Source organism: Choloepus didactylus, chromosome 4 (assembly GCF_015220235.1).
Source record: "Choloepus didactylus isolate mChoDid1 chromosome 4, mChoDid1.pri, whole genome shotgun sequence".
Taxonomy (NCBI): domain Eukaryota; kingdom Metazoa; phylum Chordata; class Mammalia; order Pilosa; family Megalonychidae; genus Choloepus; species Choloepus didactylus.
In genome coordinates, this window is record NC_051310.1 from 155,573,664 (window position 1) to 155,597,409 (window position 23,746).

Below are 23,746 nucleotides of genomic sequence, written 5' to 3' on the forward strand. Positions count from 1 at the left end.
GACAAGTAGATGAATTAAGATATAATTTGGAAGTAAAATAAGAGGACTTGTTGATGGTTTCGAATTTGAGGGATGAGAAAAAGAGGAGAATTTGGGGGGATTGAATCATGTCTCCCACAAAAGACTTGTTCAAATCCTAATCCCCAGTCTTGTGGGTGTTAACCTATCTCTAAATAATATCTTTGAATATCTCAAGGTGAGTCAGGGTGTGTATGTAAACCCATTTGTTCATAAGATCTTTGAAGATCCAATTTAGATGAGGCCAATTTGAATCAGGGCCTTGATCCACAGGACTGAAGTCTTTATAAGCAGAGGAAATTTGGTCATGTGATAGAGTAAGAGCTGCAAGCCAAAGGACACCAAGGATTACCAGAAAGTCACCACCAGAATGCTACAGACTCTGAGAAAAACCTTTTTGAGACATTGACTTTGGACATCTAGCCTCCCAAACCATGAGACAATGAATTTCTGTTGTTAAGCAAACCAGTTTGTGCTATTTGTCATAGCAGCCCTGGAAAACTAAAACAGGAGTCAAGGGTGATTTTCAGATTTTTGTCTTATGCAGTTGCATGGAAGTTAGGGTCATTTGCAACCTGGGGAATTCTAAGGGAAGAAAAAATGTGTGAAGATGGTAGAGGATAAGAGTTTTTATCTCTAATCTCTTTATTAAGTTTGTGATGTCTGTAAGATAATCTGAAGAAAGTGGTTGACCAGGCTGGTGGATGTTAAGTCTGGAGCTCAGAGAGCACATGGCTGGCCTATGGATAGTGTTCAAGCTAAGGGATCAAATGATATCACCTATAGAAAGAGTGGAGATGGAGAAGAGTTTCCTGAACTGAGCTTTTGGACTGTCAGTAGAGGTTTAGCAGAGAAGGAGGCATCAGCAAAGGAGACTAAATTCAACTAGCAAATTGGAAGGGAAACCAATAGTGTGCTGTCACAGAATATGGGACAAGAAAATGTTTCAAAAAAGGAGTGGTCAACTGTGTCCATTGCCACTGGGGCTGAGGAGGACTTATACAATGAGAAGAGAGGAATGACTATAGGGTTATGGGACAAATCCATGGGTACCACTAAGGAAGAAAGTAACTATTAAAGTAAAAGCAGGCAAGAAGGGGAGTAATTGCAGAAGCAGCATGAGTATATGCCACTTATGCAGGGTATCTATTTGCAAAGGTCAGAGACACAGAGGAGCAAATATCACTTCAATTTCTCTCCCTAGAAGAAAGAAAGAAACAAGGGTTGTTTCTTATTTTTGGAGAAGTTAAGTAAACTAGTATTTTTTTTCTTCTGAAATTTTCTTTAGGAAACCATTTCTTTGTTGTTTGTTGCCTTTTTCTTTTTTGGTTTTCCTCATTATGAACCTCTGTTTGGTTCCAATCTAGTAGAAAATTTACTCAGAAACATCTTTGAGCTCATATAGCTTGGAGCTTCAAATTAACATATAAAATGTATTCTTAATTATTCCCTTAGACCTATGCTTGTCTTCAGTGCTGAGGTTGGCATAGCATTCCAATGTCTGAAAGTTGTTTCCTGCAAAGCTGTGGACTGAAGCTCATCAATACCCCTGCCATTCTCCATGGCCCAGCCTCCTTCTCCACACCTCCACTGGCCTCTCAGCACACACATACTCCTCACTCTTCCCATTTGCTTCCTGAATGTGGAAAAGCAAACCAGGAATGGAGACGGCAAAGTCAGTTACTGCATTAGAAAGAACAAGAACCACCTGAGCCCATGGGCTTCCTGCTATTTAAATAAGCCCAGGCCCACTTGCCTGTTAAAACTGGATCCACTGTGAACCTCATTTTGCTTTCCCATAGCTTCTCAGGGATTCTGCTTGCTTTCCTTTCCTTAGGTAAATGTTGCCATCAACTCTTGTTTCTTTGGATTCCTACCACCGCAATGAAGTATGGAATATGTCCTATTTCTTCTTTTGTGCCCCTTCTCTCACACCTTTATCTTCTTTTTTGCCCCCACAGAATGAAAAAGCACATAGGCCTTTTGCGAGCAGTGGCATGATGGAGTGTATCCTGTCATATCCTTGGGACAACAGACAGGAGGTCACAAAAACACTGTTTCAGTTTGCTAATGATGTGGGCATGCAAAATACCAGAAATGGATTGGCTTTTATAAAGGGCTTTTTTTGGTTACAAAGTTACAGTCTTAAGGCAATAAAGGGTCCAAGGTAAGTTATCAACAATTGTGTACCTTCACTGGAGGATGGCCAATGGCATCCGGAAAACCTCTGTTAGCTGGGAAGGCATGTGTCTGGTATCTGCTCCAGAGTTCTGGTTTCAAAATGGCTTTCTCCCAGTACATTCCTCTCGAGGCTGCAGCTCCTCACAAATGTCACTCTTACTTGCTCTTGGGGCATTTGTCCTCTCCTAGCTTCTCAGGAGCAAAAGACTGCTTTCAAAGGCCATCTCCAAAATGTCTCTGTAAGCTGCAGCTCCTCTCTCAGCTCCTGTGTCTCTTCAAAGAGTCCCTCTTGGCTGTAGCAAGCTTCTGTCTGAGGTTATATAGTGCTCTAGTAAACTAATTGAGGCCCACACTGAATGGGCAGGACCACATGTCCATGAAGATTATCCATTCAGAGTTATCACAGTTGGGTGGGTCAGATCTCCATGGAAACAGTCAAAGAATTACGGTCTAATCAACACCAGTACGTCTGCCCACACAAGACTGCATCAAAGATAATGGCATTTTGGGGGACATAATACATTCAAACTGGTACAAACACTAACCCTCTATTATAAATGTTCATTGAGGTTTAATTTAAACCATCTGTATCTGGTGTGGTTTGACTTCTCTGCTCTTGGGTACCCAAAACCTCTCTCACAGAGAAGGATTCCAAGCTAAACTAAAAGACTACAGTCTCAGGTCAATTTAAATGGGCATCTAGTTTAAGGTACTGGGATTCCCAAACCTTGCAGAAATTTTCTTCCTATTCTTCTCCAAGATTTTCTGCCCATGTTTGTCATAATCCCTGAGTGACAGATAAACTGAGTCAGGATGAACTTTCTTATTTATTCCATAAGAATTCCTTCTTCAAATGTGGGCTGTTTTGCATTGGCTAGCTGATACTCCCCCTCATCTCTTATAAGTTTCCCAGAACTTTTTCTTGGATCCTGCATTAACCTAGCCCTCTGACTTCAGGTTATAGCTAACTTTATAGGATGGTTAGAACTACACAGTGCTGTTTTAGTTAGGGTTCTCTAGAGAAACAGAACTGACAGGGTATATATAAATATCAAGAGATTTATTGTAGGAATTGGTTCCTGTGACCATGGGAATTGGCAAGTCTTTATTCCATAGGGCAGGCTGCAAGTTGGAAAGTTGAAGATGATGTTGAATTCTCCAGGAAAAGCCACAAGTTGGGACCTCCAATGAAGGTGATAAAAATTCCCCGGGAGAAGTTGGTTATCTGAAGTAGAGACAGAAATTCTTTCTGACTCCAGAAATCCTTAGTTCTTCCTTTTCATTCTTCAACTGATGGTATGGAGAGACTCATCTCATTGCTGAAGGCAATCTCCTTTGTTGATTGTAGGTGTAATCATCCATAGAGGCAATCAACTGACTAATGATTTACACCCATCTATGAAATACCCTCATAGTAACAATCCAAACAGTGCTTGCTTTATCAAAAACTGAACAACATAACCTAGCCAAGTTGACACATGAAAATAACCATCACACTAACGCATATGCTTTTTGCAAATCTTTTTTTTTTTGATATTAGGAATGGTAAAAATAATTGCTTGAAATGAATATTATCTGTTCAGATTTAGGAACATCCTCACCTACCCTTTCCTTCATGCACACCAGATAATCCTAACAACCTAATTAGAGAAAAACTTTTCTTCCCTAGGCCAAAATGTGTGCATTGTTTCTTTACTATCTTCTGTTTTTATATTGTAAAATGAAAATTCTGAGATACCTCTTCTTGAAGCAGGAAAAGTCACCTGACTGGGTTATCTCAAACATTCAAAAGAGGTAGATGGAAAATAACTTGGGCTGGAAAGTGTTAACTAAATAAGTAATTAGTATCTCTCTCCCTATATTTAAACTTTTATGCAACCTATATATCAAAATATTGCTTATGGTTTCCTGCCTTGATGTTTTTCTTAAAGGTCTTTTGGTACCCCCAAGTTATAAATTCCTACAGTTTATGTTTATTTTATTATCTTAGTAGTTTTGTTTTTACATATTAAAACATTTAAATCTGAATTTTAAATCTGAAATGTATCTTGGAATGTGGAGTGAGGCAGGGAGCCAGTTTTATTTTTCCCCAACAATATTTATTAAGTGATTCATTTGGTCTCCACTGATCTGAAATACTGTGTTCCCATAAGAATTTGGGTTTCTATTTTGACTCTCTATTCTGTCCACTGATCACTATTTGTGTACATGATTCATACTCATTTAGTTACTGTTGTTTCATAAATTATTTCAGTATTGTGTTGTCCCTAGTTCACATACCTTACTGCACTAATTTAGCCATTATTTTCTGCTAGATGTTAGTAATGACCCTTCAGGAAGATAGCTTTGTACCAACTGCATTCTCTGATCTATAGAGTGGAAGCTTAATTTTCACAGGAGGAAGATATCTTAAGCTTATCAATGCCTTTGTGGGATGGCTATGTTGTCTTGTTCTCCTACTCTCTAGGCCAGCAGGTACCACTGAAATGACTCTCCTAATCTCTCATGTGACTTGAAGGTAATGGAAAATTTACCATGAAGACTTTCACTTGCAGGGGCCCTTCTAAAAGCCCAGAGTAGGGTTCTATAATGTTTTCTGTGGTCACATTTTCTATCTTTAAAAATTACAAAAGTAAACTATTTTAACTGTAATTGGTTAAAACCACTATCTCTTTCCACACCATCTACCCCTCTATCTGGTTTCTTCTTGTGCCAGGTGGTGTTGGATTGGCCTCAGACAATTTGGGCATCTGGCTAAGGTGAGATTAAGTTTTTTTTTTTGTCAAGTCTCTTCACTTTTCCTTGGGAAGTGAGGTCAAACTAGAACAGTGGTTCTCATCAGAGACCAATTTTGCACCCAGGGGATATTTGACAATACCTGGAGACATTTTTGATTGTCACAGCTGGGGGCTACAGTAATCTAGTGGATAGAGCCAGTAATGTTGCTAAACATCCTACAATGCACAGGACAGCCCCTTGCAATAAAGAATTATTTGTTACAAAATGTCGATAGTGTTGCTGTTGGAAAACCCTAAAGAATACTAATTAATCCTATATCTAGCTCTAAAATCCCAGGATTCAATGTAATTGAGCAGACATGTTTTGAATACTGTGTGCCTATTTCTGTGCCATATGTTGGTGTGTCTCTGGAAAGACAACATTCAGCATCATGGGCGTACACTACCATGATCCCAACCACAGGCATTACAGCTGGTATAAGCCCACCAGTCTGAAGGGCTTTAAATTCAACATTTGCTTGGAATTGGGGAAAGGAAAGGAGAGGAAGTTTAGACTGCTTTCACCCTCCAAGGAAATCAGATCACTCACTGGTATAAATAGAAGCAGGCCAAGGCCGAATCTACTGATTTGATGAAAAGTGTAATTTGAATGACTGCAGTGGTGCCAGGACTGCCCAAGATTTATCACCGGCCTTGTCACGCAGATGTGCTCTCTATTCCTTATTAATAATGAAAAATTCATATATTGTGAATGTAATGTGCATCACACATAGGCTGAAAGAAAAAAAATGATCAAGGGGAAAGAGAAGGTTGGAAAATTGGGAGCAAAGTGCACATTACTTATACAGGTGGAAGTCCATGTGGCAACTGGAAAACAGAACTTTTCCATGCCAATATTTTTGATAACAAGGCAAGATTAAATGAAATAATCACAGGGTTGGTACTTTGTCCAGGGAATGGTTATACTAGGGTTTTAGTAAATGTATGGAAAAGTGTGCTGATCAGATCACCAGACAAGTATTTCCAATTCTGAATGCTGTATTTCAAAAGGACAAATATTGAATTAAAGTGTCTTCAGGAAAAATTCAACCAAGGAGTAGCCTGATTAAAGATGTGAGAATTATATTCTATGAAGAAAGAGTGAAAGAGTGAAAGATTTTTAGAATAAAATAATATTAAGTAAATACATTTAATGTGGTAAATATACATATATTTTGTAATATATACTTTTATTTGTTCATTAGGAGTATGATTCTGCATAATTACAATCTTAACATATGTAAGATGAGCCATGTGGATGAGGGCTTAGATTAAATTTCTATATTTCTGGGAGCTCTATTAGTTCAAGTTACAGGGAGGGGATTTTTACTTTTGATAATGAGATAGACTAGGTGTTCCTGGGCAGAGAGTAAATACTCATGGTCAGTTTCCCAGGTGTACTGGGATGAATAATGTCTTAAACATAGAAAGTTTAAAATCTCCTGCTTCTTGAGGTAATTCTTTTCATCAGTAACATATACTGTTTCCTCAGTGTTCTCCCCTTTCTTGAAGTGCTGAATCTTTTCATTTGTCCAATATTTTTCCATTTTCCTAGCATTGTTAGTAAGCAAGTTTCCTAGCAAGTTAATAAGATTCCTTTTTTTTAGCACTGACAATATTGGGATTTATTAAAAATCTTCCATATTCAGACAAGGAGGTCAGGGTTGCTTTGGAATTATTTGCCAAGCCAGAAGCCAGGATATCTGTTGCTAGTAGGAATAGTATACCACCCATGCCGAGACCCGAGTTAGCTGGAGCACTCCCTAAACAGTACCACAATCCTGCCCACTTCTTTGCCTGAGTTACTCCCATATGTCCATCTCTTCACATGAATGTATCATTTTCATAGGGAGAGTAGATTGATGACCTGGCCCCAGTGGTTTAGTTCCTTAATAATGACAATGACACTATTTGATATTCTTCTGAGGCCATGCAAACAAACCATATTTTACTTTGAAGAAAAAAGTTTTGTAAGAAAGCAGATGTTTACTTTCTGAAATATATCGAGAACATTTAGCATAAAACTGACTTTTATTCACTCTTTGTAATAATAATAATTATTATTCAATGTAACACTCTTCTTCCTCAAAAAACTTGTGATCAGATTTGCCCTTCATTGTTTTTACTCCTTAATTCTCTGATCTCTTCCTATTGCCCAGCTCTCTGGTTCCCTCTCCATTGCTGTATAAGCTTGAGGCTGATCACTTATTTATCCTGAGGGTTTCATGTGCTTCCTTCTCAAGTGGGTTTTTGTTTTTTAAGGTGAATACATGTGTTGATAGGACCATCATTCAAGTCCATCTTCTTTGCAGTACTTTGAAGAAATTTCTCAGTGTTTTAGCCCTATGTTTTGTGCCCTTCCCTTGGTCCAGCACATATATGTATTTTCTCTTTATTTTTATGTTTTATCAATGAAAATTTGGGAAAGGAACTAGGTAAAATGCCTTGACCCAGATCACCAACTTCAATCAACATGTTTGAAATAATCTATATGAAGCACCTAACATGATTCTGGCTTGTATTCATGGTCATTCAACTCCGGGTGTGTATTCATATCTTTTCAGCATTTCTGCTACTCACTGCAGATGCAGATGGAGAGATAAAAGGGAACAGGAGATAGCTTTCTCCCTCTTCCTATTTCCAGTTGCATGGTCAACTTTTTCTGTCTGTCAGTCTTGATGCATCCACCATGTCCAAAATCACAAGCTGTCTTTCTGTAAATAGGGTTTTCCTCCTCACTTCCCTATTTCTTTCAAAAAGGCTTGAAATGTTGGAACCATCTTCAAATATATATCACATTTTGGTCTCATTATTTTCAAATTTTCCACAGAGCTTTTCAAAGTATCAGAAGATTACTTTCTCAAGTTTTTTCTGGAGGCCTTAAATTCAACCATCTGCCCTGATTATCCCCATACTCCTTTCCTACATCTCCCACCCCACATAGCACTCATCATCATCTAATATTTTACTTATTCATCTGTATCTTTTTCTCCCCTCTAGAACGCAAACCTGGTGAGGCCTGGGAGTTTGTTTTATTCATTGCTGCATCCCCGGGGCTAAACAGAGCCTGACACATCCCAGGTGCTGAATAATGCTGAATGAGTGAATGTTTTTTTGACAAAGAGCAATGAAAGGGATTCTTGCCACAGGGAATGGTGACTAGTTTGCTACTGCTGTAAGAAATACCACTGGATTATAATAGATAGCCAATGATAATAAGGATACTAGTAATGACTAGTTCAAAGATAGTAGAAAAACAAGGCATGGGCTCAAATAAGAAAGAATTTTGATTAGGATAAAAGTGGAGTTCTAAATTAATGGGGATGCAAAAGGTTACTCCTCCAACTGGGTTGTATCAATTATTTAAGCCAGAGGTTTTCATACATACCCCTACAGCATCCCTAAAGTTGGGGGACAATGAACACAACCTTCTTCTGAAATCTGGGTGATGGGGTGCAGTAGTCCAAAGTAGTCTGCAAAAAAAGGAATGATCTTGGGTTTATATTTTTTAAATTTCAATAGCCATTTTTGCTTTACTGAACAATATATCCATGTTAATTTTGTCACAACATATTCTTTCAAATAATTTACAAGTTCTTCCTGTCTCACAATTTTTCAAGTAATAATGAAGAGATCCACCTCCTCCCACCCCCTAAAATCTGGGTTTGATGTGTGGCACGGCTTAGTGCCCAAACACACCACACACGGCTGTGGAGAACAGAGAGACTCCCCAAATTTTCCACCCTGTAGTGATTTTTCTCATGGCTTTTATACAGGTTAGAGACAAAGAAAGTTAATCATCTTGGGTAACACTAACATGTAACATTTAGCAGGGGTCTGGAGAACTTCCTTAGTTTCTTTTCTTAGTTATTTACTACATTCTTGAGGATCACATGGTACATGGTGCATGGTGCCTCCAAGTCTGGGGCAATAAACGAGAGAACACAAACAACAGTAATTAATGCGTAGTTTACTTAGTGTCTATATGTAACCAGATACACATCCAACATTTTGCTTCTCTGTGAGACTGAAACTTAAGTACATAGCCGGCTTACAGCTTGAGTTAATGTTTAAAATGCTAACATTACAATAATGGTGCTCCAGGATGATGCAGCAACTTTATCTCATGTTTTGTCTCGAACTTAAAAGTACTCTAATTTGAGAAGCACAAAGTTAAGTATTTGAAATTAAAAAGAAAAAACAGAGTTGCAACATCACCAGACAATCAATAAATTTGGTGGAACAAATAAATGAAATATCTCACATGATAAAGCAAATTATGGAGAGATTAAAATAATTAAACCATAAAGTTACAAGTAAAAAATATAAATATGGATTTATCAAGTAACTGAATGAATTAGGACTTTCTAAACTTAAAAAACAATGGAAGAAATCAAGGGAAAAATTAGAAGGTTTGATTACATAAATTTTAAAAGCTGATTTATTCTATGAAAAAATATTCCCAAAATTTCATTTAACCCACTGTTTGCTGTTAATTTGCTGTTAGTTTGTGAACAGGTTAATAATTTTTCTGAATAATTATCATATTCATAAAAAGAAAAACATTAATATTCAAGGAGATAAATATACAGAAGATATGATGTTGGGGATTGAATCATGTTCCTGACAAAATGCATGTTCAGGTCCCAATCCCTGGTCCTGTGGGTGTGAACCCATCTGCAAATGGGACTTTTGAAGATATTATCAGTTAAGGTGCTCCCAGATTGAATGAGGAAGGGCCTTAATCCAACAGGGCTAAAGTTCTTTCAAGCAAAGTTAATTGGACTCAGAGAAAATCCATGGGGAGCAGCCAGAGCTGGATGTCAGTGGAACCTGGAAGAGAAAGGAGAAGATGCTGCCCCGAAAGGAGAGGATGCCACCATGTGCACTGCCCTGTGGTGGAAGAGGTTGCTGCTGCCAGCCCCAGAAGGCCACAGTCTGGGGAGAAAGCACTGCCTTGGTGACAACTAGATTTTGGACTTCTAGCCTCAAAACTGTGAGCCAATAAACTCCCATTGTTTAAGACAACCCACCTAATGGTTTTTGTTTTACAGCTGGGAAACTAATATACATGAGGCAATTTACATGAGAAAATGAAACATGTTCATGAACACTTGGAAAAATGCTTAAACCTACTTATATTCATGAAAATGCAAATAAAAAACTTAAAAACCATTAAAGAACTATGGAAAAAGTAACTTTTTTAAAAAAAGGAAAATTTAGAAATGATGCAGAGAATGGGCATACTTTGGTGGGAGAGTAAATTTGTAAACCATTTTGGAAAGTAATTTAAAAACATGACAATAATATTAGAAAATGTTCATTTTCTTTGTTATAATGATTCCTTCTTGGAAAGCTTCCTAAGGAAGACCTCCAATGTATATAAAAATAATTATTTTCAAAGATATTTCAAAGGTTATTTATATTACCCCCAACTTGAAAACCTGAATGTCACATGTTAAAGAGAATGGTGTAATGATCCAAATGGAGTATTATATAGCAAATAAATAGTATTTACAAAGAGAATCTGTAATGATAATTAAAGAATGATAATTGAAAAGAAACAAGATAGCTAGTGCAATTACTACTTACTAGAAAGGAGAATAGTATTTAAAAGATTGGAAAATAATACACCAAGATATTGATAATGCATGTCTTCACTTGATAGGGTTAGTAGTGATTTTTCTTTTTCATTCTATTTTTATATATTTTCCAAATATAAATTTTATTTCATTAAAACTCTCTCTAATCCATCCTTTTCTGTAAATTCCTAAAATTTCTCTTAGATATGAAGTTCAATGGCCCTGGTTCAGTCACCTACACTCACAAGGAGAAGGCATCTAAAACCTCCTGAGTGGTTGTGCAGCCTCTGTTGCATTTATTTATTTATTTCATATTACTAGCTCTCATTCATTGGGTTTTTACTGTTCGATACATTGTCCAGTATCTTTCCACAGAATGGCTTAAATGTATTTGAAAAATTGACTATAATTCATCCATTCAGCATTAGTAAAGTAGAAAAGAAAGAATTTCTGATATGTACTGTCAGGGGAGTGTTGTATTTCTGAAACAGTTTACAGGGCCTCTCAGCATTCTGCTTGAACTGGGCAAGAACTTTCACTGATTTAAGTTCTTGCTGGATTTAAACTGTGTCTTTTAAATCTAGCCCAACGAGGTCAAGAAGAAAGACCTTTTGAAGTCAAAGCAATCATCTTCCTACCTGTGGGGAGGCAATAGGGGTGAAGAGAGGAGGTTCACTGCCTGGATATGAGAAAGTTTCCTAGATTTCAGTTATGAAATTTCCAGTGAGCTCCTTTGATAACTGTGGTTGGAACAAGAGAATAATTCAACTGGACAATGGAATGAAGACCTTGGAAAACTTGATCGTTTGACTCCACCAAACCTTAATAATGCAAATTATGGTTTCATGTAGTAAGATGCAACAAGCGTTCCTCTGGACTTTCTACTTAAATTGTGTTCTGAGAACCACACATCAGCATCACAGGTTGCTTGCTAAAAATACAGTCTATCCAGCCCCATCCCAGACCTAATGAAACAGAATTTGCATCTTAACAAAATCCCTAGGTGATTTGTGTGTACATTAAGTTTGAGAAGCACTGTTCTGAGCATGTTCCATTAGTGTAATACCCATCTGACCACAAGATGGCAGTGTTTCCTATCTTCTCAGATCATTTCACGGATTTGAAGCTAGGCTCACTCAATAGCTAGATTAGGTTAGTGTACATGGAAAGGACTGAACAGGCTTGTCACTGACTGGCTGGGTAGGAAGCCTGAGAATTCCTCCTGGGGATAGAAGAAGAACCCCAGGAACACCCACCAAACTGAAGACTGAGGAGATGAGTCTACATTTTGGGCCACAGCTGGGGAGAAGACTAGAGCTGCTCCTGGAAGCCACTTTGGTGATTTTGTGGCTTCAAGCAGGCTGTGAGTTGGAGGCTTCCTGGTGATGGGGACAGTCTGGTTCAGGGCTGCAGCCCACAGGATGGAGGGTGATGGCCAGGATCCATTTTGCTTCATCTCTTGTTATATCTGGGGTTGTAGGAAGAAGATGTGACTCTTAAGAGTGCCAATGTGGAGACTAATCCTCTGTTTCTGGTGTTGTGTTTCTGCCTAGGGGTGAACAGTCAAAAGGTGGAGCAGACACCACAGGCCCTGAGCATCAGGGAGGGTGAAGAGTCTACTCTGACCTGTAACTTTACAGGTACTCCAGTGGTCTTACAGTGGTACAGGCAAGATCCAGGAAGGGGCCCCATCTTTTTGGTACTAATACTTGAAAATGAGGGTCAAAAACAGAAAGAAATACTCAGGGTCACCTTCAATGCCACCGTCAAGCAGAGCTCCTTTCAAATCTCAGACTCTCGGCCAGCGGACTCTGCCACCTACCTCTGTGCTGCAGACACACAGCCGTGCCCTGCCACCTGCTTCCTGCACCTGAATCCTTCTAGGCTCTCACAAGCTGTGGCTGTGCTCTCCTCCCAAGGCAGTTCCCACAGCTCCTGGCAAAATAAAGTGGGGTTATTTGGAGGGGACAAAGTATGTGGGACAGAGCACTGGATTGACCAGAAGTACTGCTCATATTCAGTACTGCTCATACTGACTGTGACCTTGAGTTATTCGTGAGATTTACAGGTCTCAGTTTTCTCAGCTGAGAATGATGGGCTCCGAATATGGGATTTCTCAAGTTTTCCCAGATCTGAAATTCAGAGTCTAACTTTTTCAGAAAAAAGTAGGCCTTTAAGAATGCCTGAGAGCAAAGAGTATTTGCTCTGTTGTTTTTTTTCTTTTTTTTAGTTATTTAACTTTCTCCAGTATTTTGTGACTAAGCTAGAGCAGCATGAGAAACACATAGTATTAAACATTTTCCTCTTAAGCATTAAAAAGGAAATTGTCTAGATGAAAAAGCACTCTGCATATTTTTGGGACAATTGTAAACTGAATGCTAAATAACAATAACGATGATAATAAGGATAAAAATAGACCTGTATTCTCAGTTATTATCTTCTTGTGAGCAGATGACCATATGATATTGGGCAACATGCCAAGAGTCATAACTGCCACAAAGATAGATTGACAGCTTTGCTTACTATGTTTGTGGTGTCAGTGAGTGCATCTGTATGTAAAACTCTCGATACAAGTGGGAAGCTTGCACCTTCTCATGCCAGTCATGGTTCCGAGTTGAGGACACCTCTATTTTCCATGCTGAATTGCCATTTCTGTCAATGTCTATCATCCAAACATTACCCCCTTTCTTGACCCATTTTCAGATTATTGCTGAGAGGTTCAGATCCCAGATATGATGTATTCATTTACTAACAACAGCAGAATCTGTGGGTTTGGGCTGACTCTGTTTGGGGATAGGACTGATATCTGTTTACTCTGGGGCACATGTAGTAACTGCCACAATGATATGATTACTAAGCTGTGTGCATGTGAGTGTAGGGAAAGAAGCTGAAAGAGTGTATGTGGGAGAGGAGGGGAGGAAAATGATATAATTAGAAAAATAGCATTTGAGGGTGAGAACGATCCTTAGCAATCACCTAGTTCAAATCCCTTATTTTAATCAAAATCAATATAATATAGGAAGCTAAGAATAAGGATATTCATTGCTCAAATCCTAACACTACCACTGATCAGCTGTGGAGTCCTGGGCAAGTGCCTCAAGCTCTTTGAGTACCGACTCCTTTTTCTGTAAAATGAGAGCGATTAGGAGGATCTAATAGAAATACTGTTAAGATTAAAGGAAATTATAAAAATAAATATAATGCAACTCCTATAGTAGCTGGTAACCTAGTACACTAGGTCTTCAATAGATGTTTGTTTGTTTTTTACTGGTTCCCTCCTCTTTTCCCTCAGGAAGTCCAGACTCAAGTTTTTTGCTCTTGTTATTAAATTTGCTTCTTTAATTATTTTATTTCATTAATCTTATGGCAATTACTCCACAATATTTTTGCAATCAATGAGTATATAAATATAAAAACAATCTGTATGTCACAAACCAGAGTCACCAACAAATATTATTCAGCATTCCTATGTGCCAGGCACTTTTCTTCAGTGAGGATACATCAGTGAATAAATCAGACAAAAATTGGAGCATACATTTGGGGATGGCAGAGAATAAACCAGAAATGTGAAAAATGATAAATTATATACTATACTAGAAGAGAGTACGTGCTATGGAGAAAGTAGAGCAAAGGGGATTTTAAATGGGAAGAAAGGTCTTGGTAACCTTATTGAATAAAAATATGAAGGGAGTGAGGGAGGAGGCCATACGGTTATCCAGGAGAGCATTTCAGGCAGAAGGAACAGCCAGTGCGGAGGCCTTGACAAGGCTGGGGCTGTTCAAGGAACAGCAAGGATCCAGTGTGGCTGGAGTGGAGTGACCTAGTGGAGAGGAGTAACAGATGGGATCTGAAAAGTAACAGGGACAGGTCATGTGGGGCTGTGACTTTTACCCTGAGTGAAATAGGGAGACAATGGAAGGGATTGGAAAGAGATGATTCTTCTGACTTTTAGTTTAAAAGGACCACTCTAGTTACTGAGATGAGAATAGACAATAGGAGTTAAGGGCAGGAGTCAGGCTATTGCAATAACCCAGGTAGGGTGATGCAGTTTGGACCAAGGCAGTAGCAGAGGAAGTGCTGAGAAGTGTACAAATTCTGGAAATATTTTGAAAGTAGGACCAACAAAACTTGCTGACATATTGGATGGGTATGTCAAGAAAAAAATAAAGGATGATTCCAAAGTTTTTGTCTTAAGCAAATAGAAAGATAGAATTGCCATCAAATGAGATAAAGATTGCAGATGGAGGAGTCTTGTCGGGGGAAGGTTAGAGAGAGATGAAGATCAGGTGTTTGATTTCTGGACATGTGAAGTTTGAGTATTGGCTGCTGGAAATACAAGTCTGGAGTTCCAGGGAGAGGGCCAGGCTAAAGATAATAATTTGAGGATCAATGATGTATGAGTGGTATCAGACACAAGACTGCCGGTACAAGGGTTCAACTAACATTTAAAATTTTTTTGTTTTAATTTGAATAAATGAATGGTATCATTTAAGAAAGAGATATTTTGGATTTTCTGGATGTTCACAGTGTTATCAGGGTTGTGCTATGCAATTTCAGTTCCCTTAAGTAGATGTGTGGTAGCAAGTGATGGCAAAATAATAGGATAGTGCACTATACAGACAAAGCTTTTGTAGTAATAAGAATAGAGCAAAGTGGTAGGAAAGTTGAGGTATCATATGTTATACAGTAGTGTAATCATGCCAAACTCAGGGGAAATGAGATGGTTATAGCCCTAATAAAGTCACATTATTAACCAATTTATCATATGATCTCTCACTTTCATGAACAACTTGCAAGTTTATTAGCAGAAAGGGAACATAAATCTGTAATGAATAACTATGCATTTAATTAAACTTAAGAAATGTTCAATATTGTATTGCTGGTGGTGCACTATTAAATAGAATAGGCCATCTTAAGAACGGCTCCAAAATTAAAAATAAGGTTATTTTTTAAATGGAAAAATGTGATAAAATTAATGATTCACCCAAATAATTGTCTATTATGCTCAGAATTAGAATTAGCAAGTTAAGTATAAAATGTGAATACAAAATTTGTTCTATAAATATCCAACATTGAAGACATCATTTCAAATAATAAAGCATCATCCATAACATTCAAATAATATTGTTAATTTGAATGTTATTGGCTCTGTTATTATTGTTTTTATTAAATTATAAGTGTGTCTTCATTTTATAGTTTATTAGACCTACAAATGTGTCTAGTTTTATGTTTGTAATATTGAAGGAACATTTGAAAAATAATTTAAATCATTACTGAGTTTCTTGCTTTTCTTTTCTCCTTAAAAGAAGTTTGCACATTATTGCAGACTTAGGAGACATTGAAATAAAGTGTAATAAATAGATACGATGCTTCTTTTCTCCAAATCCTAGGTAATAGCTGGGAACAATAGCTGAAAGGATCTGCTCATTCCAGGGGTCTCAGACATGTTTTTTGCTCCAGTTGGGGTAACTTGATGTCATGCTGTGGCAGTAAAAAAAACACAAAATCTCAGTGGCTTTAGCTTCATTTAATTGGGATTAATTCCTCCTTAGATGTTGATATTCTCTTCCAATTCTGTCAAATGCATATTTATAAACATAATTGATTTCAACTATGGGATTAAATTGCTAATAAATGGTTTAAAAAATCTCAGTAGTGTAATGCAAAAGAGGTTTATTACTTGCTTGTGCCAAGTCTGAAGGGGGCTGTGTGGCCCCTCTGCATTCTGTTCCATCCACAGCACATGGCCTCCAAGGATGCAGTAGCAAGGAAAGACTCAGATGCAGGAGGCATGGAAGCTCAACTCTGTCCTGAGTCAGTGCCAAAGAACTTTTTAGAAGGCTTTGGTAATGGTCTGGGCTGGAGATAATTGTGGAGTGAACTGGTGTTTAGGAAATAAATAAGAGATTTGGGAGCCTAAAGATATCCCGGCATCCTAGTGACAGTGTAGGCAGTGACATACAAAACAGACTCCAGGCAGTGTGACATTATGAAAGTTGATGCTTCCCACTGGAATCCCAACCCCTACATCTCAAACACATTTACTCCTCTGTCTACATTTAAACTCCAACTGTGGGGAAATGGACTCTGAGACAAGATACAGCAATGGTGCAGGCTGCAGAGACTCATGAAAAAACAGAAGAGGGCACTCTTTTCTCCAAATGTTGTTCATTCCCCCATTCAAATGGTGGTTTGACACTCATTGACCCTCCTTCTTTGTGCATTTTCTGTTCTCTCTACAGTTGGAGAGTTGCTGCAGGACATGAAGGTGCTCTTTACAAAAGAGCAAGGACTCACTAGAAGATTCTAACCCAGAACTCAGAATGTGAAACTAGAGCAGTACCCTTATCAGCTTTGGTGTATTCATGGGTACAAATTCTTTTCTCTTTCCCATTCAATCAGCCATGGTCTCTGCTGTCTGCTCGGTGCTTGTGGTCCTGCTGCTAGTTCTCAGTGAGTAACATTTTGTTTTCTAATGATTTTCTATTCCTAAGTCTGGGTGATGAGAGCTAGCTCCCTTTCCCTACTGGGGACTGTCTTTCTGATTTATATTCCAAAATAACATCTTAATTTTTTAGGAGGGACTACTGGAGATTCAGTGACCCAGACAGAGGGTCTGATTACCCTCCTGGAGGAGGCACCTCTGACCCTGAACTGTACTTATCAGAGCAGCTATTCCCCTTTCCTCTTCTGGTACATCCAGCATCAAAATGAAGCACCTCAGCTCCTCCTGAAAAGCTCATCAGACAACCAGCAAGTGGACAGCAGAGGATTCCAGGCCACTCATGTTAAGAGTGAGAGCTCCTTCCACCTGCGGAAACCCTCAGTACAAACATCAGACTCGGCTGTGTACTACTGTGTTCTGAGTGACACAGTGAGAGGGACTGCAGGGGGAGCTGGGCACAAACCCTAAGCACAGCTGGGGCCTGGGGTGGGCAGCTCTGGGAGGCACATGCTATGGTTTCTACCCAGGTAGAGTCTTAGGCTGGGGACAACTAGAGGAAAAGGAACAATTCCAGCTCTCATGTCTCAAAACTCAGGAGCACTGGTGTAGTAGTCACCATTCAAATGTAATCTTAAAACTAAGCAAGCTGTGAATGTGAGCTGAATTCTGGTAGGAGCATTTCAAATGGGCCTGAAGTTAGAGGTTATAGCAGTGTTGTAAAACACAAGCTAAGAAATGGGCTCAATTAACATAAGATAGCAAGTAAAGCTAAACAAAGAGGCTGTAATATCTGATGAAAGCCAGCTGCCCCAAGATATAGTTACTGGTTATAACAGTGTTGTAAATAGTTCACTTTAACATAAGACAATAAATAAAGAAATGGAAATAAGCTAAACAAACAAGCTGTAAGTGAGGGTCTGTAAATAAGAGACAAGCATTTAGTTATAGCAATGTTATAAATCTCTCCATTAACATAAATCACAATTATAAGTAAATCCACTATAGTCAGCTGTTACTGTTGGAGAGTATCTCTACAAACTAGTTCTTCCGGCCCATGGTTTCACTGTGAACTGGGCATACATTTTGAGTCCTAAAACTGAGCCTCTAATTGGTTTAAAGACAATCAGAGAAGAGAGTGGGAGATACAGCATTGACCTTATGCCTTTAGCTGGGTTATGAGGATTTATAAAGAGAGAAGAGGAAAAACCCAGGAAATATTTCCATGATGCTTGTGGATGCAAACTGTAGGGGCTCAGTGTGGCCCTTGGTGTCCCAATAGGGATGTAGGGGCAATGCAATTTAAAGGACTTGATAACCTAATGCTTCAAAGACTTGATGACCTAAGGACCAAACTCTGGTCTTTCTTAACAAGGATGATGGTCGCGACTAAATGGAGAGGAGAGGGACTCTTCACAGAGGATTCAGGGTCTAAGGGTAGGAGGGAAGGTGACATTCTGAACTTTGGTTATGCTCCAGAAACTCAGTTCAATTTACAGAGAAATAAACAAAATCCAAAGAACATGAGGATTTCCTTTCTGTGTCAGATCTGTGCCTTATCGGGGCCATAGAGTCACTGATTTTAAAAATACTATGGAGACAGCAATGCCCTGCTGGCAACAGTGCCAGGCAGAACCCTGTTCCAGGTTTGGGACCCTTGGCACAGAAAAAATTCAGAGGTGAGAGGGCCCTGTAGAAATAAGTAGTAAAGTTTATTAAAGAAAAAGAGAGTGAAGACATGCTAAAGAGATAGTGTGGGCATGCTCAGGGAGAAGCATGCACTGTGTGGAGTGGGTTGGCTTGTTATATCTGAAAGCTTTGCTGCTGGCAGGTTTCTATAGTAATCTTTGAACACTAGGGACTTAAAAGATTTCTATTAACCATGTTTTGCATTAGCTAGGTGTCTATTTTGTTCAGAACTTGTGGCCTGCCCTTGCATATCTAAAATTTGTCTTTGGGCAGATATTTAACAACCTGTGTGACTCCATGCTTTTTGTCATTAACTGATAATTTGCTTTGGGTCCATGATTTTACAAGTATTAATGGTTTGGGGAGGCTTCAGAGCTTTTAGGTGAAATTTTGGCTCCATTAAATCTGCAGTTGAAGCTTTGCTGGTTTGCATTAACTATTTTTTTTTTTAAAGAATTCAGTTTCTAACCAAAGGGTTTAATTTAATGTTGGCTTGCTATTATCTATTTTATACATTAATAATACATAATTCTTTTTCACAGGGCTTATTGACTTGTTTTTTAACCACACATCCAAGAACCTAATAAGGTTGGCATAACAGTGATATTCTAATGTTTTCATCACCCATGATCTAAATCTGTTCACATTTTAACTTTTACCAGTTACGAAATCATCAAGCTCCATTTTTAAAATCAAAGTTTATACTTTAAATTGCAAAAGCATTTAAACATTTAAAAAATATCTTCTCCATAAGGTATATGGTATTATCATAAAAAATTCAACATCTTCACTCTAAATATTCTGATGCTATTTCATAAAAGAAATTGATTAAAAATTATTTTTCATTAACTGTAGTTTATTATTTAGTTATTTTAATTCTAAATGTATATTTTAAATACTAAGGTGCTTAAAAATGGTGGATAAATTGGCTGCCAAGTTTGAAACTGGAATTACTGTAAATATCCAGTAGTGATATCAATATTATACATATTTAAAAAATATTTTTAAATGGCATGATTTCTGTTTATGCATTGAAATAGAGAGTTAGTAAGGTTAATAGCAACCCTTTGAGATAATTCATTATTAAAAATCTCTATGACCATATTTTCTTCTTTTAATAATCTTGTAGGTAATGTACAAGCAGTCTTATGCAGAAATGGGATGGATTTTTGTCTATCAAAGAACATACTATATAAAACTTAATCAAAAGAAGAGTACTTAAGAATGGGGAAATAAGAAGGACAATTGAAAACCACATGAGGATTTGGATTTCATGGAAATTCCAAATTGAAAAAAAAAATACAAACTTGTTAATCCAGCTCCTCAAACGATCTCTGTCCCTATAGATGACTTAGGCCAATTCCTTATCTTAGCTACTATTAGACTATGGGGAATTCTGGATAAAAAGGAAGTCATTTCTCTGGCAATGACAATGTTCCACCTGTATAAAGAAACATAATGCTCTATCATGCAAAACAAATCTTCACCATCCACAGGGCCTCCCATTTTCCCACTCAGTGAAGAACCAAGTAATACTAAATCAGAAACTGATATCCACATACTGTTTCAGTATAAACCTATATCTGAAGAATGTCTGTCAGCTATGAATTCAAAAGAAGACTTACCTGATTCAAAAATTTTTGAACATTCCATTTTTAACTCTGAAGAAAGCTTTCCACCAGAAATGAGTAATCAAGATCCTTGCAGTAGGAAAGAAACTGATAGAGGTTTCACTGCAGATTGTATGCCAACAGAATCAAGTGAGAAAGAATAAGAATCAGGCAATAAGAGTTTCTATGAAGGTGCAGCTGAGTATATTAGCCTGTAGAAGGGGCACTTCCCAAATCAGGGTTCGTTGCTCAGCACAGCCAATAGAAGTCACACAGAACCAGGGTGAGAAGGAAAAAGAGTTTATTTACACTGGCGGGAGGACAGGGGAAGCCTTCCCAAATCTGCCTCCCCGAAGTGTTTCTTCAACTGGTTTTTATTCAGGTTCAAAGACAAAGATGTCATAAAAAATCATTATGATAAATAATCATTTAATTAACATGTAGCAAAAGTGATAGACAAAAGGCTTGTCTATATATGGGAGGTTTGGGGAAATCTCCCCAAAGTGATTCTTCAATTGGCTGAGCCTACTAGAGCTGGACAGAGAGTTAATTATTTTAGTTAACATGGAACAAAGGTTTGGAGAATTTCAATAATTTATTTATTTCCTATTTCCTTTAGTAATTAAGTGACACCTGTGAAAGTTGCCTCCCACCCCGGGTGTCTAGGGAGATAGATGAAAAGGCTTTATTCATACCTGGGAGGTCTGGGGACCATAGATGAAAGCTTACTTAGGTTTTAGCTGCAAACTTTACATTTACATCTTGCTCTTTTATGAGACTGAAGGTTTTCACCCTCTGCCTACTTCCTGTTTTAAAATTACATTCAGAAGTTGCTTTAGGTTATATTTTAAGGTTTATTACAATTTCCTCCTTGCTTACAGTTTTAGGTTATATTTTAAAAGTCACTGTTACAATTTCAAGAACTTGTAAATGCTGCTTTAGTGGCTGGCTCTAGAGATAACATTACAGTCATGGTAACACTTCTTAATGGAAGCAAATAACAATTTCTGACATAAAAAATAAAGTTCTGATCATCCAGAGTATGAAAATATAATGCCATAAGGACAAATCTTCAATGACTTAGATATTAGGATGATATATTATGAAAATCATTTTTAAGAACACAGTAAAGAGGACATAAAAATTAATTAAAAGTTTCAGAATATCATTTATGCTCACTGACTCATACCAAGAAAGAGAAAAACCAATACTTGCTGTTTATACCACTTTATTCAACCCTGAACATCTCATTAGAAAACTAATAAACACTGGTGAACTGTTTTCCTTACTAATTTTGAATTCCTGTAAATGTACAAATTCTGCTAGCAGTTCAACACTTAAATAGATTAAATAATCTCTGATGTGGTAGATTTCATATAATGAAAATAACAAAAAGAATTAGTGCAATATACCGAACTGATCAAAATAAAATGAATTTTGGAAAACAAGGCTGCAGTATTTATTTACAGGTACATTGTTTAGTATGGTTCTATCCATGTAGGAACAACTGAAACCTTTTAAAGATAATAATTAGCTGTTTTAGTAACTATACATTTTGTATACTTTTATGAAACTCAAATATTACAGAAAAGTATTAAACATACATGGAGACTACAATGTGGTACCCCATTCACAATACATTTGAAGATTGAATTTAAAATAATCAAGTTTGAATGTACATAATTGTTAGTCCATAGACTATATTGTGTCCAAATGGAACAAGCCTCCTCCCTGTTCCTGAACAAAACCACCCTGGGTAAATGGCCAGCAGTGAATAAACAGAAATCACAAACACCTTGTTTGTTTCATTTTTGTTGAAGAGCTCACCTGTTGCAGGGAACACTATCCATTGAGATACCAGTTTCCATATTCCTAAAATAAGATGGGGTTACATTTGATTTTTACCACCATTTAAAAAATAACAGGATTGGCTGTAATTCAGATACAGTTCACCATTAATGTTCATTTTCCCCCTGAAGATGTGGGACTCTCTTCTTGAGGCCTTTTTATCAAAATGTGGATTGTACACTTTAAATATAGGCACTAGGAGAAATGATTATTTTCCTGAATACTGTAGCTAAGCATAAATATCTTTAAGAACTTCCTTCTTAAAAAGGAATGTTTCTGAAAAGCGCAAATTGAGAAATTCCAAATCTATTTCATAGATTACTCCTCTACCAGTTTGGAGGAACTGGTTGCTTAACTGTGGGTCCAGATAGTCATTTGTCTATCCCTAGTGATGAGAAACAATTCCCCCCAATCTTCCAACAAAACAAGTGTTCACACGACAGCTCTCATTTCCCTTCTATTGCTGAAACATTAGTCAAAGGGATACATGCATGTTATTAAAAATTAAGTTTGAAACACTTAAAATAATTCTGTGTTAGAAAGTTGACTCTACTATAAGTCTCTTCTTTTTGGAAGTCATACTGAGCTTGTTGAATGCCAAGCCCCACTGTTATTAACATCTGGGAAGCAGAAGAATATTCCAGCTAGTTCAAACTAAAGGTTTAGTTACTACTACACTGACTCCTGGTTGGTTGTGTATGTTCAGTAAGTTCTACTCCTTTTCCTCTGACAGAATGGGCTCCTGGATTCTGTAGCTCATTCTTTGGCAAACTTTTTAGCTATTGCCATGAATATTTCATTTATGTTCACTGATGTTTTAGCTGATGTCTCCATGAATAATAAACAATTGTCATCTGCATAGGACTGTGCTTCCTGGAAATCTACAGCTCTTTTATTTGCCAATTCAGTCTTGTTTCCTGATAAAGCTATTAGGATGTTAGGAATTGTTTGCCTCTGAAGTTCTTTAACCCACTATTTTTGCTCTTGCAAAGGACTCCTCATTTTGTGATGTCATAAACAACTATGGCTGCTTGTGCTCCTCTGTAGTACATAGGTGCTAGGCTATGGTATCATTCTTGATCAGCTGTATCCGATATTTCAAACTTTACTGTTGTGTCATCAAGACACACAGTCAGGGTTAGGAAAGCAGCCTCAGTGGTACTCTCTTGAAATTCATGAAACTGACCTTTCAAAAAGAAGCCCTAGGCTTGATTTGCCAGCAGCAGACTCTCCCAGAAGTATTAGTTTGAACTGGCATATTGTATTTCCAGTATTTGGCCCACTGGGTCTTGTTGCTCCTCCATTAGCCACATCCCAATTTGAAAGAAGTCCCCAATTTTAGACTCCTAACTGTACTTCCAGGATCTGGGGTGTCAATTTTGTTTCTTTCTGGAGGTAGTAACCTGGACCACAGAATGGGGGGGCTTCAGAGCCGGAGCTTTCTGGCAGTAGGTCCCAGGAGGTGCCCCAAGAATGAGACTGAGACTGAGGCTGTGGGTGTGGCTTTGGCAGCGGTGGTGTCTCCTCCTCCCGTGGCTCCCCTCAAACCTGCTGCTGGTGCTCGGGTTCTGACTACTACTTCCTCCTGCTTCCTCCTCT

General features: G+C 37.9%; 1 long non-coding RNA gene and 2 pseudogenes across 1 annotated transcript; 2 read left to right on the forward strand and 1 right to left on the reverse strand.

The window, feature by feature from the left end:
* The first annotated feature begins 12,115 nt into the window (after nt 1-12,115).
* On the forward strand, nt 12,116-17,279 carry LOC119532287. Its single transcript, XR_005216503.1, has 3 exons — nt 12,116-12,198; nt 16,801-17,011; nt 17,137-17,279. It is a non-coding gene; the product is annotated as an uncharacterized LOC119532287 (long non-coding RNA).
* Nucleotides 17,280-18,379: 1,100 nt separating this feature from the next.
* On the forward strand, nt 18,380-21,479 carry LOC119532940 (annotated as a pseudogene).
* Nucleotides 21,480-22,809: 1,330 nt separating this feature from the next.
* On the reverse strand, nt 22,810-23,464 carry LOC119532941 (annotated as a pseudogene).
* Nucleotides 23,465-23,746: the final 282 nt, after the last annotated feature.